Source organism: Citrus sinensis, chromosome 4 (genome assembly GCF_022201045.2).
Source record: "Citrus sinensis cultivar Valencia sweet orange chromosome 4, DVS_A1.0, whole genome shotgun sequence".
Lineage (NCBI taxonomy): Eukaryota > Viridiplantae > Streptophyta > Magnoliopsida > Sapindales > Rutaceae > Citrus > Citrus sinensis.
In genome coordinates, this window is record NC_068559.1 from 22170924 (window position 1) to 22176959 (window position 6036).

The window sequence follows — 6036 nt, forward strand, 5'->3', positions numbered from 1 at the left end:
CTTAAATAAATAATTTTTTAATAATTTTTACACCCACCCTCTTTCATAATTTATATTTTTATTTTAAGTTTTGATTGAAAATATTTTTTTAGAAACTTTTATGAATTACGAATTGTGGGGATAAAAATTATGTAACAAGAATAAAATAATTTTAATATTTTAGGAATTGTATGCATTTATAAATAAAAACTTAAAAGAATACTCTTTTTAGGGTAAAATTTAATGAGAAGATGATTGATTTTGATTTATAAATTAGTATTTTCAAATTAAACTAGGCGAATTTTGGGGAATAGAATTCAAAAGGGATGTTATAATGATTTTTTAGGAACACTAAAAGCTCTACTCTAAAGCCCTTTATTAATCTCAATAAATTTTAAATCTTATTCTATTATGGAGTAAGAACATCTCCAAAAGACTCTTCAAATTAAATTCTACTTCTTATTTGAAGAGTCATATCAATATTAAACACTCCAAAAGATACGTTAATTTAGATTCTTCAAATAAGATTTGTTTCTCACTCTTCAATATTGTCGAGTGAGTTTCTCCCTCTTCTATTAATATTTTATTATTATTTATTAAAAAGATATGACTGCAATAATTATTATTTATGTTTCCTTTAAAAAATATAACAACAATTTAATTTAATAATGGAATGATTTAATTAAAATAATGTTAACTTATTCTTCTTTGATGAGTCTTTTGGAGGAGATTGTATTTTTCCATATACTTATTTGCCACATCGGTAAGCAAATTGACATTTGAAGAGTAAAATCTAAAAAGTCTTTTGAAGATGCTCTAAGTTCAAAAGATACATTTTTAAATACAAATTTAGACACAATATTATAGCCAGTAGATTACAACTAATTAAGAATTGAGATTAAAGATGATATGACTTTTTTTTTAATTTTAAAAACTAACAAATTAATGTAGGAGGTCCCCTTATAGTAATAAATTATTGCTCTTTTTTTTTCTCTTTTAATTAATATATACCATTTATCTCTTTTATAATATTACTTGGGTTATTTAACTTGATTCTCTTTCTTTTTGGACAAATTCATTTGTCATGTCTTGACTTGTCCCATAAAATACAAAATATTTTCTGCTTACTTTGAGATAACTTAATATTAGTTTTCAATCTGCCCTCTCTCTTTCCACCTTAGTTTATGAGACATTATAATCTAAAAATTGTAAATAGAATGATTACACATGCTTAATAAGGTAGAATAAACATGCAATTCCTTTTTTTTTTATTTCAAATGTTGAATATTCAAGTAAGAAGTCAGACTAAATGAGAAGAGGAACATAAAAATTACTTTTTCAATGGCCACCGGTGTTTCTCTTTCGTCCATAGATGATGGCTCTGAATCTAATTTTTTTTTTAAAAAAAATCTATTAATAAAAGAGAAATCTTGAAGAAAAAATCCAACAATTTTCACTAGATAATGAAAGAAGCTTTAGTTTAGAAAGTTCTTTGGTGCGCCCTGCATAACAAAATTTGGATTGAGCTACGGTACAACTGTGATACCGTATCACGTTTTTTGTCCTTATTGTAAAGTGTCGTTAGATGTAAAACGATTGAATCCAACGATCAAAATCGCTTAATAGATTATTGAGGCATGAACTGTCAACCGTTGAAGCCAGTTATCATCAGAACCTTTCTCCAACTCTTGATCTTCATTCTCCTCTCCCTGACCATCAACTTTTTCTCCAGACCTCTCCTCTGACCTGGTCTCACCCTCATTGCTATCAGATTTCTTCTTACCATCATCTGAATCAGATTTGTTGCAAGCAATTAATTTATTCCCACAACTGGCTTTTGAGTGCGAAGTAGAAGAAAGCTAAGTACAAACACACTCACAAGGCAAGCATTTCTTCAAACCGAATTATTTCCCACATCACACATCCAATGACAAGAGTCCCCTGGTTTCTCTATACGGCTTTCCCTCTTAATCATTTTAACAAACAGCTTCAATACACAAAGATTATAGCAAAAAAAGGAAAAACAATGGCTATGTTAACGCTAGGTGATGACGAATTAAGTCTAATCTTTCATTGGATCAACGATTCAAACAACAGAAACTCGTTCTCTCTTGTTTGCAAGCGATGGCTAAGAGTTAGGGTGAAACCCGTTTGTCTATTCGGGTCATTGAACTCGATTCTTTCCAAAGTTTTCTACCCAAATTCCCAAATTTATGCTCATTTGAATCAACGAGATTTCTCAGCAATGCCCATCTCCAATTTGTAGTCAAAACATGACCTAAAATGCAGATTTTTTATGTTAATCTCAAATAAAAACGTCAAGATTTTGATGATGTTGGTGATGATGGTATTTGTGCTATTGTAAATGGGTGTTCAAAGTTATGTAAAGTTTCATTGAGAAGAAGGAGAAAGAGTACTGGGAATGTTGGGTTTATTTCGATTGTTAATAAATTAGCTCAAGGTTTGACCAAGTTGGATTTAGGGAGGTGTAGTTTGATTAGTGATCAAGCTTTGGATGTCATTGGGACGGTGAGGACAATTTGGGTTCTGAAGTTGGATTGCTGTTCATTGATTACCAAACTTTTTCTTAACCGATTTCTCCGGTTTGTTTTGAGACAAACGTGGTCATCTCTTGTGCATTAGATCACTTGCTTTTAAATCCAATGGTTACATGAGATAAAGACAAAAAGAGTGGTATGGTATCACGGTTGTATAGTAGCTAAGTCCACAAAATTTTCAATAAGTTGATTTGGCATTTCTTCACCATCTTCATCTTTCGTATGTTTGAAAACTTTTTATATTTAAGACTGGCTATCAGAATTATTTTCTTTCAATCATACACTAGTTAAGTTGCTGATAGTCCCACACTATAAATAATTTTACAGACACATGCAACACATTTTCAGAAACCCTACTATATATAATTCCAACATTACCCTCATTAATCTCTTCTCAATATAAACTTTCATTTTTAATAGCCATATCTTCTCTGAACAGCGGCCACCCTTGCCGCAAAGCAGCATCTTCTTCTCTTCTTCGCTCAACAACCGCGTGATGCCACCCGCCTACACATTTTTTTTTTCCAGAAAGTTTTTCCCCACCACGGATTTTATCCATTGACCCAAAAAATCAAAATTGTCATCGATAAAATACTTCTACAAACACGATCTCATGTCACACATCATATTGCTAATATATGTATATAAGTTCTTTAGTAAAATATGCTTTAACTAAATACAATTTCATGGTGCAATCATGACATGTCAAATCAATTTGTGCCCTCAAAATTATCCCATCATCCACTCATATTCCTCAACTCATCAACTCCACTCCACCGGCCCTATTTCCTGCCATTCGTTTTCTCTAAGCAAAGCACACAAAAGTTGACAATTTGGCTGTTCATGGACAAAAGATAAAGCATCCACAGCTAGATTTTGTCACTATGAAACGACGTGATTCACTAATCTGTCTAAAAGTCTTTTTACGTTTTCAAAGTGGTGCAAGAAATATACTTTGGTGATACGGTCTAGCTAAGCTGGCAGTGGACAAAGGCAATGCCTGACGACTACTGAACCAGCTGGGTGGTAAATTTGGAACACAATTTTTGAATTAGATTATAGGCTTGAGCGACGGCAGCTGCCCATGTTCGCCATAATGTTACGTGGCTCCACCAATAACAAAAATAATGATTATACTTGTATATAAGAATGTATTTATAGTTTTTATATTTCAACTTCAATTTTTAACACAAAATTTGAGTCATGCAATTTAATGGTGGATAAATTAATATAATTAATTGTTACTTTTATTTTCAATATCTATCATTTGATTGTGTAAGATCAAGGGCTCTAATTTTGTGTCAAAAATTTAAGTTAAAATATCCTCCCTTTCATATAATTAATTAATTAATGATGAAGAGATTGTAAACCTTCTAAAAATTTCTATCCATGAAGCAAATAATCTACCAGCATGATGACAGCTAGTGTGGCAAAAGAGTAATAACTTGATGAATTTTATGAACAACGTAACAATTGGATTGAAATAGCCGGCTTATTCCAATAAACCAGAACACACTGATACAATATAAAGCACCATTATATATAATTACGATAAAGAGAAAAAAAATAAAAAATAAAAAATAAAAAATAAAAAGATATCCAAATTAATTTCAAACCTCTAATTCATTTTTCAAGGCCAGATCTGTGTTCTACTTGTAATTACTATCTTATTATACCAACCTTAAAATACATAAATCAAAATTAAAACCTCTCTCCCAAACCCTAGAGTGAGCGTATTCAAATAACTGAACCAACCAGCAATCATACAGTAGAGTGTACCAGTTGGAACTCACCTTAAATTTGTATGGCGAATGGAAGATTTAGGGGTGGTGGCACGACAAAAACCTTTCATGTTTTCCCACGGCATTCTTGAGCTTTGCACTGATTAAAGATTTGCATATTAATTGCTTGTTAATAGCACAAAAAAATTAACCGTACTAATTAAGTTCAAGAAAGCCGTGGAAAAGCATGCAAAAGACCTTTAATTAATTTCCTGTCTGCGTATCTTCTTCTTCATAAATTCCCGAGAGAATTCAGTTAAAATAGAGCACGGAACGAAGATGAAATATGAGGAAGAGAAGAAGGGCTGCGGTAGTGGAGCTGAAGATAGAGAGAAGTGAGAGTGGTGACAAAGTAACAGACAAAAGAGATAAACAAGAAAACAGAAGTGGGTGGGTAGGTTTGGTGCACTCAGCGCTTCTGCCTTCCACTGCACTGCTCTTCACTGCACCGCACCGCACACGCTCTTATTACTAGTAGTAAGTCTACTACTGATTGAAACTGATTCCCTATTTTATTTCCTGCTCTGCTGTTATCCACACGTGCACCCACCCAATCATTTTTGGACACGTGTTTAGCAATCTTTTTTTTGGAACCGAAAAAAGTGGGGTATGTATGATAAGATCTATCCGTCCAATTCCAATATGGGGTATTTTTCAGGGACCTCCCCTGAAGTTTAGTGTATTGACAGTTAGATAGAAAGTATTCATGTAATTACAGGGACCTCCCCTGACGTTAGTATTCCGTTAAGTGAACCGTCAGTTGACCGTTGAAATTTCAAAAATGCCCTTGCCGTTTATCTTCTTACTAGTTACCGTGCTTGCCTTTACTCCATCGAACTCATCCACTCAATACTCACTCAAATCAATTCCAGATTTCCACTACCCAAGTCCCATCATCAATTCATCATCATCTCCTCAAAACCAATAAACCGGCTCCTTTGGGCTTTGATGCTTGAGTAGTTTATCGAAAATGCAATTAAGTATTTAAGTTAATTGGATCCTTCACCTGCAGCATGGGTCACCTGAATTTAACCATATCAAAACGCAAAGCTCAACAATGGAAACTTCTAGACATCATCTCCGCCATAGTCTTCGGCTTACTCCTTGTCTTCTTTCTCCTAGTCTTCACTCCACTCGGCGATTCACTCGCCGCCTCTGGTCGCCAAGCCCTTCTCAACAGAGACGCAGCAACTGCAGTCGATCTACCATGGCGGAACCAGAGCAGAGACGAAGTAGTAGTACCACTACCGGCCGAGACAGAGCCAAGAGGCGGCAGCAACAACAGTTGATTTTGGTTACTGCAACGGAGAGAGAGCCGTGAATTTTTTAGATTCGGATAATGAGATGCGGCTTGGGGTTTGTTTTGTAATTTATTTTAAAATTTGTATTGGGATTCTTTGAGAACGTGTTAAACACGTTCTCACTTTTATTTTTACGTATTTACCCTTCATAATATCGTTATACGTATTTTTGTATTAACGTCAGGGGAGGTCCTTGTAATTACATGAATACTTTTCATCTGACTGTTAATACACTAAACCTCAGGGGAGGTCCCTAAAAATTACCCTTCCAATATGAGATGTTCTAGTGGACGATGACACTGATCACTTTAAATGGTGAACCATAGTATATGTAATATTGTTTGGTTAATTCACAATTTTAACATTGTTTATAAAAATTATGAAATTTTACCATGTGTCCAGGTGCTCATAATATGA

At 33.7% G+C, this 6036-nt stretch overlaps 1 long non-coding RNA gene and 1 other non-coding gene across 4 annotated transcripts; both read right to left on the reverse strand.

The window, feature by feature from the left end:
• Positions 1 to 802: 802 nt before the first annotated feature.
• On the reverse strand, positions 803 to 5911 carry LOC107177736 (uncharacterized). Of its 3 annotated transcripts, none has more exons than XR_003066237.2 (3): positions 4517 to 5744; positions 4331 to 4418; positions 803 to 1366 (listed from the first exon to the last, which is right to left on the reverse strand). It is a non-coding gene; the product is annotated as an uncharacterized LOC107177736 (long non-coding RNA). The 3 variants fall into 3 exon arrangements; XR_003066235.2 differs by lacking the exon at positions 803 to 1366 and adding an exon at positions 1855 to 3044; XR_008053970.1 differs by lacking the exon at positions 803 to 1366 and having other exon boundaries at positions 3991 to 4418; positions 4517 to 5911.
• MIR396E (microRNA MIR396e) lies at positions 4362 to 4531 on the reverse strand. The gene has a single exon (NR_161532.1). It is a non-coding gene; the product is annotated as a microRNA MIR396e (primary transcript).
• Positions 5912 to 6036: the final 125 nt, after the last annotated feature.